This window comes from Grammomys surdaster, unplaced genomic scaffold, assembly GCF_004785775.1.
Source record: "Grammomys surdaster isolate TR1022 unplaced genomic scaffold, NIH_TR_1.0 125925, whole genome shotgun sequence".
NCBI classification, from domain to species: Eukaryota; Metazoa; Chordata; class Mammalia; order Rodentia; family Muridae; genus Grammomys; species Grammomys surdaster.
The window spans coordinates 904,742-917,699 of NW_021620749.1; the positions used below are offsets into that span (position 1 = coordinate 904,742).

Below are 12,958 nucleotides of genomic sequence, written 5' to 3' on the forward strand. Positions count from 1 at the left end.
GATTCTGGAATTTCCACATTCAGCTCTTTCTCTGCCCATGTTCCAAGCACTTGCATAAAAGCAATCCCATGCAAATGCTTCTAGTAGCTGCACTCAGAAACACTGATAATGAATTCTACATAACAAGCACACTCTTCTCCCGGCTGTTTGCATTTAAAGTCTACATTTTGCAGTAATTTTGATGACTTCATTTCGAAGTGGTTCTTAACAGACATTTTGGAAAAGTCTCATGTCATGATTTTATTCATAAACCAGCCTGTCAGAAGCCTTTGTGCTTATTGGGGGAAGCATGGCTCAGAGGCACAGGAGTCTCTTTACTTGTCTCTTCTGCCATTTTGAACCATCAGCACTCATTTCTGGTATTTCTTGGATGTTCCAGGTCACTGTGCTGAGCTGCAGGATTAGCAGAGCAGAGCCTACGACATTGGGCTCCTAGCTCAGTGCCTACCAGGGCAATGGAGTGTATTCATTACTATGACTATAGGTCCATTTCACTCCTGCAAATGGTGAACATCAATAACTTGATCCCGGCATAGGCAAGTGTAGACAAGCACAGATGATCTGATTTCCACATTCTAACAGTCCCTTGGGAAGACTGACAGGCCCTCTTTTGTATTTGTTCAAGAGGTAAGCAGATGGGCTTTGAAGAGAGCTGCAAAGCCAGCATGGCATATGAGCTGTGCCTTCAGAGGACACTGTTGGTGGCTGAGGCAAGTGTTACCATGTTGTTGTAATGCAACATCATGACCCTTCCATGGGCCATTACTGCCATGTAACTCCTGTGTGGTGAGAAGATGCGTGTGTTGCTTTCCCCATCTGCCGATTGGCCTTGGGCATGGATGGGCAAGCTATTTGATCTTACCAACCCAGGAAGCAATGCTTTATGATAGTGTATAAGGCAGCATTGTTAGACTTTCGAATATGCTTCCTAGAAGACTTAGCTAAAATGCAGATTATGAAGTAGGGGGGTGAATCTCAAGTCCAACCAGATATCAAGAGTTGCTTGTACCATTTGCTGGGCCTTGAGCCACATATCAAGGGCAACAGTTATTCTAGAATGGAGGGAGTAAAGCCCAAACTGAGTAGATCTATAGCTCCTTCAGGGCATGCTATTAATAAGGCAGAACTATGCAATAAGTCCTAGTTTCCCACTTCCATTATGACTAAGCATTGTGCTGAACTGACCAACCCCATTGTTTCTGGAAGGCAACAGAGATTTGTTCTGCATTTCCACAATGAATCAACTGAGTGCCAGATGTGGAGAGCCCTGTGTCCGTCCTGGGATACACCTTAGAGGCAGTCACATGTGAAATATACCTTCTTGGGAAACTTCTTGAAAATTGAAGTGGAACTTAAAACTTCTCAGACTTGGATATCCCTTATCCATTCACATGCCATTGGCCAGAGAATGTCACATGACTAAACCTGATGTCAGCAGGGAAATCAAGGAGATTGAGGGAGAGAGAGAGAGAGAGAGAGAGAGAGAGAGAGAGAGAGAGAGAGAGAATGAGGAAGGAACAAAATTTGCCATAGTAACTCAGCGACAGGGGCAGGGGCTCTTTAAAATATTTCAATTAGTATGCAAGACATTAAATACCATTATGAAATGTTTAACAAAGCATGTTTTTGTAGATTCTCCTTCCTTATGTCCTATACCCTCTGACACTCTGATCCTTCCCTGTACTCTCCTCCTCCCTGCAGTTTCTTTTCATTTTCTTATGCTCATGTATTTGCACTCTCACCATCCTCCCCTGCCACCTACTTTTACCCTCTCTTTAGTCTCCCTCACTACATTGGTCCCTACCTCCCCTCCTCCTCTCTCTCTCAAACACACACACACTCACACACACCACACTACCACCACACACACACCACACACACACACCCCAACACACACACACACACACCATACTACCACCACTTCCACATACATAACACACACACACATACACACACACACCATACACCACCACTTCCACATACATAACACACACACACACACCACACCACCACCATCACACATATACTACACACCCCCCCATACCACCACCACACACATACCACATACACACACACACACATACACCACACCACCACCACACCCCCACACACCCCCACACACCTATGTTTTACAGCTGGAATCCACATGTCTGAAAGAATATGTGGTTTCTGTTTAAGTTTGGGTCACTTCTCTTAATGTTATGCTGCTCAGATCTATCCATTTTCCTGTAGATTTCCTTTCATAGGTTGATTTAGAGATTGGATGAGCTAAAATGGACAGCATTGAGTACCCAATGTATAGACCAAGATGAGTAAATCACCATGTCTACTGTTTTGTTCTTCTAACTAATAACCCTGACCCTCATGGTGCAGTTTCTGCACTTCATTTTGTAACTAATGAAACACACTGAGGGTATTTGGCTCCACTGATAGCAGGAATATACACCAACAGCTGTCTTCAAATATCTTCAGTTTGTGGCTCCTGTTGCTTCAGGTTGTACTTTCTGAGATTTTTCAGATTACTTGCCATCTTAGTCTGTTTTCCATTTTGCATTATGGGGTCTTCTCTGATCAGTTATTCTATTGACATTTATCAAATACCCAGCATATGCCAGCTGTTGAGTGAGAAACAAAGATATATAGAGACTGATGAATAAAGGAATAGCAGTGTGTGGTATATGAGTACTCATTTATTACTATCTGAGAATTGTTATATATGAACACTCTCTCATTACTAGTAGCAATGTCTCTTGTATGTGGGGACCCATTCATTACTAACTGCAGAATGTTGGTAGAAAAGTATGCTGGCTGGATTTATATCAACTTGACACAAGCTAGAGTCGCTGGAATGGAGATAACCTCAATTGAGGAGATGCCTCCATAACAACATGCTATAAGACATTTTCTTATTTAGTGATTGAATGAGGAGGAGCCAGCTCACTGTGGGGTTGTGCCATAACCAGGCTGGGTTCTATAGGAAAGCAGGATGAGGAAGCCATGAGGATCAAGCCAGTAAGTAGCAGTCCTCTGTGATCTCTGCATCAGCTCCTGCCTCCAGGTTCCTGCCCTGATGGGGGTTCTTGTTCTCACTGCTTTTGATGATGAACTGTTATATGGAGCTGTTAATGGAAGAAACCCATTTCTACCCAAGTTGGGTTTTGGTCATGGTGTTTCATCACAGCAATGGTAACCACAGCTATGACAAGAAGGGGGTGAAAGTGGGCCATACCCTGAGTGAATGGGAGCCTGGGAAGCTGAAGCATATCCTAGGAGACAAGGAGATACATTCTTCATTCATGATCAGGAGAGGTATAAGATATGGTCTTTGGAAAAGATTACATGCTAAGTATGTGTATATGTGGGAGGTCAGAACGTCTGGCATTTGAGTTTTTGGTAGAGTGAGATTCCAGGAGTGTGAACCAAAGTATGGTGGAGTGAATGCAATGGGCTATCTTAGTATTCAGGAGAGTGAGGTAGCCAATAGATACAAAGCTCTGTAGAAGATCAAGGTATCACAACAGGAAAGAACACAGAAGGGAGGAATGTGAGGAATGGAGGTGGCCATGCTTATGGACAGAGGCAAGGAATTTGTTGATGATGGGACAGGAAAATAGAGGTGTTGGAAAATGGTTCAGATAATCTACAGCATAAAGGACAAAGAGTAGATGATGAACTATATACAACTGATACCTTACCAGTCAAAGTGGCCAAGATCAATCAAATAAATGATTGCACATGTGACCAACGATGTGGGGGAAAAGGTAACACTTACTCATTTTTGGTAGGGGTGTAAAGTGTACAATCACTATGGAAATCATTGTAGAGGTTCCTCAGGAAGTTGGGAATTGACCTACTTCAGTATCCACCTGTATCAGTCTTGGGCACATACTCGAAGAACTCTCCATCTACTACAGAGATATTTGCTCAACCATGTTAATTGATGCTCCATTCATAGTTGCCAGAAATTGGAAACAGCTTACATGTCCATCTGCTGATGAATGGCTAATAGTAGATTTACAAAGTGGAATATTCTTACACTGTTAAGAAAAATGAAATTGTGAGGCTTGTAAATAATTGGATGGAGCTAGAAATAATTATACTGAATAAGTTAACCCAGGCCCAGAAAAACACATATTGCATGTTTTCTTTTATATGTGAATGTTAGCCTTTAAACTTTAGACTCATGTGTTTCATTCATAATAGTCACAGAAGTGAGATAGTTAATTAGTGACCAGGGTGGGGTGGAGGAGAGATCGTCCAAAGAAGGGGAAATAGATAATGCTGTTATAAATGGATATAAACTAGGACTATTAAACATAGAAGGAGAATGGTGGGCAGGGCAAAGGAGGAAATATGGGGAGGGACAGCTAACCAAAGACCTTTTGAAAAGCCATAGGGAAGCCTACTGCTGTAGAAGTTCCCTGAAATGTCTACATATAAGCAAGGAATTTAAGCAGAGTTACAATACAATGGGCAAGATGAAGATAATCAATATTAATAATAAAAGGAAGTGGGTAGACTGGAGGGTATACAATCCTTGTGAGTCCCAGGGTGAAACCTTTTCACGCATCTTGTCAGGTAGCTGACTTTTCCTCTTTTCAGTTTGCCTATGAGTAGGCATCATCTCCTCACTGTGCTCTTGATTTTGGAGCTCAGTGTTGTATGACAGTGCTGATGCATTAAATTTAACTGTGATTTAAACTGATGCTGCCTGAGTCCCCAGAGACCGATGATGCACAAGTGGGGTGGAAAGAAATCAGCCACTTCTATTGTTGCCTAATGATAGCAAAGACTTGAAAATCAAATGCACTGGGTTAGCCTCACTGTACAGCAAGGAAGAAAGTGAATTAATTATAAATAAGATGGATAAATAATTTAAATATATCACTTGCTGCCTCTTTATTGCTCAACACTTGAAAAATTATTTCAATTAGAAACTTAAACTCAGTTTGATAGGCGACGAAGAACGTACAACTTGAGATAAATTGAAAATCCCCCATGTGATATAAAAATTTGATTCTAGAGTATGAACTCTATTAGAAAGATATTAATAATTCCCAGGAAAAAGAGGCAGCACCAAGCAAGGTTAGCCTTTTCCCACAGAATATTGTTTAAGAGGAAAAAATCCACCTGCTTATTTCAGAGTTAACAAAAACAATCAAAGCCACAAACCACTAACCTTTAGCCCTACACTACAAAACTAATAAGTGCTTGAATTTTATTTAAAAATTAATAAAATGTATGTTCCATATATTTGACTTGATTTATTTTTCTTTCTATGCTTAGGAATGCTTTTGTTGTCGTTGACCTCATAAGAAGCAGGATAGTGATTTCTTATATTACACCTACAGAGCAAAGGATTTATCTTGCTGAAGCAGTACCGGGTGTTAGTGAAGGCAGCCTTAGGAAGGTTACTTAGGTTCCATTTAAATGGTGCCACAAGACTATCACCTGGCCGTTAGATATGGATGATTGATGAGCAAGTGACCAACTGGTTGGGCAGAAGCATCTGGAGCTAAGAGTTTGGTAACTGTGCCAACACTGTAATGAAATACTTGAGAAAAAACTTAGAAGAAGAAATGTTTATTTGGGGCTTGGTTTGAGATTGTTCAGCTCATACTTACCTGGTTGCTTGGGGTCTGGTGCCAAGCAGTACGTTATAGTGGATGGACATGGTGGAGGAGCTGTTCACTTTATGCTGGTCAGGAAGTAGAATCATGGTGGGGTAGCTGTTCACTTTATGCTGGTCAGGAAGTAGAATCATGGTGGGGTAGCTGTTCACTTTATGCTGGTCAGGAAAGAGAATCATGGTGGGGTAGCTGTTCACTTTATGCTGGTCAGGAAATAGAAAGAGGGATAAAAGAGCCAGCATCCCAACACCCCTGAGAGAACATTTCTCTAGTCATCTTGTCTTCTCCCAGCAAAGGTTACCACTTAAAGGTTTTGCTTGATATTAGAAGCCCCAGGGTAGTAACCAATCCTTCAGTTGACAGGCCTTTGGAGCAGCAGAATCTTATTGGATAGTTGAGCAGTTTGTTTTGTTGTTAGTTTCATGTAAATATCTATCATCTTATTTAGCTCAGACTCCAGAAATAGATTATTTCTGTTCCATTCATGGAAAAACAAACAAACAAACAAACAAACACAAACAAGCCACCTCAGGCTCATCTGAAGGAACAAAATGTGTACTAAGAGTCAGCCTTCCTGCACCCAGCCTGTAACAAATGAAGTGTTCTTCACCCCTGGAAAGCAAGCCCAGCATGGGCTGTACCATGAGCAAACACCAGCTGGTCACATGTCTTCCCAGGCCGTCTTCACTCTGCATTAAAAAGCCACCCACAAGTCTACAGCTGGTGTAGAAAATCCTGGCTCTCAGCCCATAGAGGCGCTTCCTGTGTTCAGCAACTCATTTGGCCATTTACATAGCCAGTATGTGGGGTCCTCATCCTAAGACACCTCTGCACCCCATTATTCAGCTACATCTTGAGGTTATAGGTGTCATGATTCCTGACAGCTAAACTGTTCATGTTTTTCAGCACATGTCCTACACTTGATCTTAGCCAAAAGGCCGAGAAGCGATCCAGCACATGTCCTTTTGTCTCTCCTTTTATAAGCAGAAACCCTGTTAACGTCTCATATTTAGATTTTATTGCCCAGTGTGACTATAATTGGGCATTAAATGAGGATGTGAGTGTATGTTCCTGTTCCATTCTGTTTGATAGCCTTGGAAGAAGCCAACACAGAGGTTTGAGGATATGGAGTGGATTCCAGTTGTAAACAGAGAAATTGGTCTGCTGATGTAAACCTGATCTCAGACTTGGAGCATTCAGAACCATGTGAAGTATATTCTGATACAGAAACCATTCAGGCTGTGGCCTTTGGTTATGGTAACCTGAGCACAGAGACAGTAACCCTACCTTGGAAATCATGGATACTCATCAGCCTTCCATGTCAGTCCACACTCACCGAGCTGAGGAAATGTCTTCAGAGATAGGCTTGTGACTTGGGTCTCTCAGGTTAAAACTAAGACATTGTGAATAAGGACAGGCAAATTTATTTATAGCTTTGTCAATTGTGCATTCTCTTCTGAACAGAATGAGAAGATGTTTGTATCCTGACTCAGAGAATTAAACTTGTGTGTTTTGACATTTCATTTGTATACTTCTTATAGCAATAACTAGTGTTATTTTGACTCCTGGGGGGGGCATGTTGTCAGATGTTGCATACTCTTGCTTTCCTCTTTGATTTATAAAGGCTTCTTGGAAGATGGATATAAACAAATGCATTCTGTCCTGCATCCATCCTTGTGAACAATAGTGAAACCCTTTGTTTTGTCAGCCAAACGCTGTCGACCATGTTTGCATAAGGCTTCCAGTGTATTGTAGGTAGAATAATGCATGGGTGTGGGATATTTGGATATGTGTATGTCTCCTAGGAGATTTTATAAATTCTCACTTATTTGTGGCTCTCCATCCTTGATCATCCTTGTATCCTTAATGTTTTATTGCACTAAAGGCAACATGCTTACACACATCTGTGCACACACACATTCACACGCACTCTCAAAACATTGCCTCCTCAAATGACCCTATGTAACACATGGACGGGAACGTGAGCATCATCAGAAAGCATTTCACGGTGATGTGTTATTTGCAAAGCTTTTATCTCTCAGTATCTTTTAATTTTAAAGCAGGTAGAAGGAGCTATGTAAGATATATAAGCCCTGTCCTTGTAGAAGGCAGAATCGGTTGTCAGGATCAGTGTGGGCTCCAGTCAGCTTGAGATGACATGGGCTCTGGTCAGAGTTTATGAGAAATGCTGACCCAAGAAACCCAATCAAGGTCAATGTTCACATCCTGGCCAGGGGGTTGGGTTTTCTTCTGTATATTCTGGGTAGTGGACTAAGAGACTCTTATACTGTAAAGAAGTCAGGTTTCCACCAGGTATGCTTCCCTAAAACAAAGGCGTAACTGAGAGGCACTCGTGACCTGCCGATGTAACTAGCCAGCAGGGCAGTGCTCAGCCTGGGATTCTCATCCAAGACTGGTATGGTGGTTTGAATATGCTTGGCCGAGAGAGTGACATTATTAAGAGGTGTGTCCTTGTTGGAGGAAGTGTGTTACTTAAGGATGAGCAAAGCTTTGAAGTCCTATGCTCAAGCTCAGCTCCTTGTGGAAGAGACCCTCCTTCTAGCTGCCTGCAGAAGAGAGTCTTCTCCTAGCTGCCTTTAGATTAAGATATAGAACTCTCAGGTCTCAGCTCTTCCTCCAGCTCCATGTCTGCCTGCTGGCTGCCGTGTTTCCTGCCATGGTGATAATGGACTGAACCCTTTGAAACTGTAAGCCAGCTCCTATTAAATGTTGCTCTTTGTAAGAGTTGCCTTGGTCATGGTGTCTCTTCACAGCAATGGAAACCTTAACTAAGACAACTGGGAATGAATGTCTAAAAACAAGAAACAGAACAATTAACCTTCCACTATGGGCAAGGTTTTAAGGACCTGGGTGGCTGGTCAGGAGATAATGAAGCTGCTTCCATGTTTGTGGAGTTTTGTATCTATTATTCATGAGGCCAAGCATTTACTTCAACTTCTCAGAATCATGACCAATCAACACAGGTTCCTTTTTTTTGACAGTTGAGGGTACTGGTTTAATTCCTAGTCTTCCTTGCTTTTGAGCTGTTCTTCAAAGGCATGATACCTTTTTTCTTCTGTCTTTTCCTTCTCCTTCTCCTTCTCCTTCTCCTCCTCCTCCTCCTTCTCCTCCTCTTCCTCCTCCTCCTCCTCCTTCTCCTTGTCCTTGTCCTTTCCTTTCCCCTTCCCCCTTCACTCCCCCTCCCCTTCCTCCTCTTCCCCTTCCTCCTCCTCCCCTTCCTCCTCCTCTTCCTCCTTCTCCTCTTCCTCCTCCTCCTCCTCTTCTTCCTTCTCCTCCTCTTCTTCCTCTCCTTCTTTCTCTTCTTCCTCCTCCCTCCTCTCCTTTTTCCCCTTCCTCCTCTTCCTCCCCATCCTCCTCCCCTGTCCTCTCCCCCTTGCTCTTCCTCTTCGTCCTCCTCCTTCAGCTATTTGTCCTCCTCTTTTTTTGCCTTGTTGCTCTGGCTTCACTCTCTGTCTTCAAGTGCTCACAGACCTGCCCATTCTGTCATTTTTATAATTTTCTGTTAACATTTGGGTGTTGTCTCTCATTATTCCAAGGGAGAAAATGTGTTTATAGTGAAAAGCTTTCCACAGCTCCTCAGTAATGGTGAGTTACTGTTTCAGGCTTTATGTGTGCCAGCTATCTGCCAAGTGATGACATAAAATAACAGACACTCTTTTATTTTGGTTGCCAAGTAGGAAGCTATTCTAAATGTTGCATCTACAATAACCTTGTGCCATTGCCAGAATTCACAAAGCAGTGTTAAGAAGGTGAACTGATTAATAAATCTTAGAGGCTTATTAGAGTATACTCTTCTAATAATCTCGCTTAAGCTTGGGGTTGGATTTTAGCATAGATTGAAGTCTTCATTGGACTCATTTCTAGTGCTAGATAGGTGCTCAGCAGTAAAGGACAGTAAAGATTGCTGTGCAATCTTGAGAATCAGAGTTAAAATCCCAGTACCCACATAACAAAGCTTAGCATCTAACAGTCCTATTATCCCAGTTTCTGAGGGGTGTGTGAAGACACATGCATTTCTTGCTTCCAGCTTAGCTAAGAAAATGCAAGCCCTTTGTTCAAGGAGAGTCTTTACCTTTAAAAAAGAGACAGTGATAGATACCTGATACCTTCTTCTACCCTGAATGTACATATACAAGCATACACACTTGTGCAAATACTCTCACACAAGTAAGTGAGTAAGTAATTAAGTAAGTACATCTTTAGATGAGGCGTCTATTATTTCTAAAAATCCTTTTGAAAGGATGTAGGCATATTGTATGCAGACCACCAACTTTATGTGATGCTAGAAATTGGAGTAGGTGGCCAACAGTACGATTTTTTTCAAGGACGACCTAATATTACCAGCTCAAGGTTGGGGAAATTCAAGACAAGAACTGGGAACCTTACATAGAAAGTAAATGGAACAACAAGGTCCATCTGGGTTAGGTTCTGCCAGAGATGAGGTATGTGTCCATTGTGACCTATCAAGACCTTGAGATACAATGCTCCTGCTGGTGCAGCAGTGAAGACAAAGCCCACTAAGCAAACTTGCATTCTAACCTAAAGGGAGTCAGATTTACTTACCAATTAATGAGGACAGACAGGGCCATATGATTATTGCCTGAATGTTCATAATGTGTCATTTAAAAAAGTAAATGTGTGTCAAATGTAAATTTTTAAATGTAAATTTAAAATTTGTTTTAGATTTACTTATTTTATTATTTTATGTGTGAGTGTTCTGACTGCACCAAATATGTGTCTGGTGGCCACAAAGTTCAGAAGAGGGAGTTGAATCTCCTGGGATTGGAGTTACAGATGATTGGGAGCCACTATGTGGGTGCTGGGGTTGAACTTGGGTGTTCTCTAAGAATAACAAGTGACTTTTAATTTCTGAGCCATGTCCCCTACCCCTAAATGTTCAGTTTATTTTAATTAGAAAAGTCCAATTTCGGGGGAGGGGGAGTCCAAATCTACTTGATGCTTTCTTAGGAGATAAGATCCTCATTTTCAAACTAGGCACGCCTACTTAGGTGTGGGTCTTTCAGGGACACTTGATGAGAGGTGAGAGGAGCAGAGAGCATAAATGATTCAGGTGCTAATTTGCTTGGGTGTGACTGAGATAGTCACAGCTTTTTATGGGGCTTACACCAGTCTCAATACTGGAAGGTGGCTAACAGCCAGGTGTATGATTTTTTTTTCTACTTTCTGCAGCTTCTTTTCCTACTCTCTTAAGAATCATTTCAAACATTCTTCTCTAGAAAATACAGAGGGAATGGTGCAGAAGACAAATGCTATATTCTGTTTTGGTTGAGGTCTCAGATGTTTCCACAGGTTCCTGTGTTTAAGCACTTGATAGTCAGCTAGTGCTACTGTTTTGGAGGTTGTAGAATGTGTGTGATTGTGAACTCATTGGCAGAGGTGGGGTATTAGGGTTGTCCATGGAAGTTGAAGCTTAGCCCTGGTCTGTTCTAGTTCTTTCTGCTTCCTAGGTGGTAGTCTTCGTATGAAAGGTCTTTGTCACATGCTCTGCTCTCCACAGACCTGTCACTCCATGCCACCCCTTCCATACTCCACACACATGTCATATCATCTCCTCCATGGTAGACTGAATTTCTTTGTCACCATTAAGACAATCATCTAAAATAAAACCTTGTTCCTTTAAGTTATTCTGTCTGGTATTTTGTTACCATGGGGAGCAAAGTTGCTAACACAAATCTGATTCCTTCTACCTATCTCATATCTGACCTTGAATTCCAATTCTTACATGCCTTACTTCTGTTCAGAGTATATTTACAATGGCCTCAGTTGCTGGATGCATTGCTCTGATCCCATAACTACTTGGCTTTATGACCATTAACACAGGGAATCTTATAATGTACTGTACTGCTTCTGGGTACATAGTGGGAACACAATAAATATAAGTGGAATAGATTAATTATGGTAGGTGAATTTAAATAGCCATGACCAAGTAGATGTTAAGATGACCCACTGTTCAGTTATAAATACATAATGATGTAGGTGAGTTAATGTTGTGAGGATGATGTTGTAGTTGAGAATCAGGAGCCTGATTTGAGTGACAGCCTACTGAGAGTGGGAGGAGACCATAGAAACCCACCATGTCTGCACTAGTTCATGGGTAATTTTTGAGTAAAATATGATGATGGTACCAATAAAAGCAGAAATTACTTGACAGTGCATATAATCAATGTCTCAGGCCTGAAGGAAAATCTTCAGTGGGGTTTGACTATCTGCATGTGCTGGAATACAATTCACATATTTAAACTCACATTGGAAGATGGTCTGATCTGAGTACAGCTCTGATGTTCTTTGGCGAGTTTTATGAGTATTTTGCTTTTGCATTTCGGCAGAACAGTCCCCTAGGTTGGCATTACTCAGTAGTTCTACATGATCTCTGCAAAATAGATGAAAGTTGCCCCATCCTGAAGGAAGTTAGGTGAAGGAAAGTATTTAGACCAAGTGATGGGTATCATACTGACTCCTTGGGCTTAGGCAGGGCTGGGATCTAACCTCGGTTATCAACCTAGCAGTGCCATCATGGAGAAGTATTTTAGTCTCCAAGCTTCGGATTCCCAGTTTGAATAATGAGAGTAGTAATACCCAATTTGAGGGTCAGCCAAGGACTAAATGTGATTCCTTATGTATACTGATATTTGTCCTTGCATTAGGGTCACCTGGAACTCTTAGTCATGCTGCCATTTGGATTGTCATTTGTTCTTATGAACTTAAAATGAAGCTTCTATACAATGCTGGTGCTAAAGATCATGGGCCTCCTTGCAGATCCTCACTTAGACATTAGTGAACATGTTGAGTTGTTTGTGTGGGCAACTGACATATCAGCCCATCAGCCTTGAGAACATGTCATCTTAGTACTCAGCCTCAGGTATAACTACTTCAATTTCCAGCCAAAATATATCCTAAGTATTAAGTGTGTGTGTGTGTGTGTGTGTGTGTGTGTGTGTCTGTGTGTGTGTGTGTGTGTTAAGGGGGCGGGTACAGAGAGGGCTCAGTGGATGTAGAGCTTGGTACACAGCATAAAGATCTATGTTCAGATCCCAAGCAGTCCCCTGCCCCTGAAAAAACTAGATGTGGCATTGTGTGCCTACAATCTCAGCACAAATGAGGGGGACATGTGCTACTCACTGGACATCTAATTGAGCTGAAACAATGAGGGCCATATTCTATGAGCAATCATCTCTTGGAAAATATGGTAGGAAGCCTTAGAGAAAGACATTAGATGTCAACCTCTGGCCTCTATGTGCACAAACATGGAAACACACACACACACACACACACACGCACACACACGC

At 41.8% G+C, this 12,958-nt stretch overlaps 1 pseudogene; it reads right to left on the reverse strand.

Annotated features, from left to right (window-relative positions):
• Nucleotides 1-6,483: 6,483 nt before the first annotated feature.
• On the reverse strand, nucleotides 6,484-6,580 carry LOC114608581 (annotated as a pseudogene).
• Nucleotides 6,581-12,958: the final 6,378 nt, after the last annotated feature.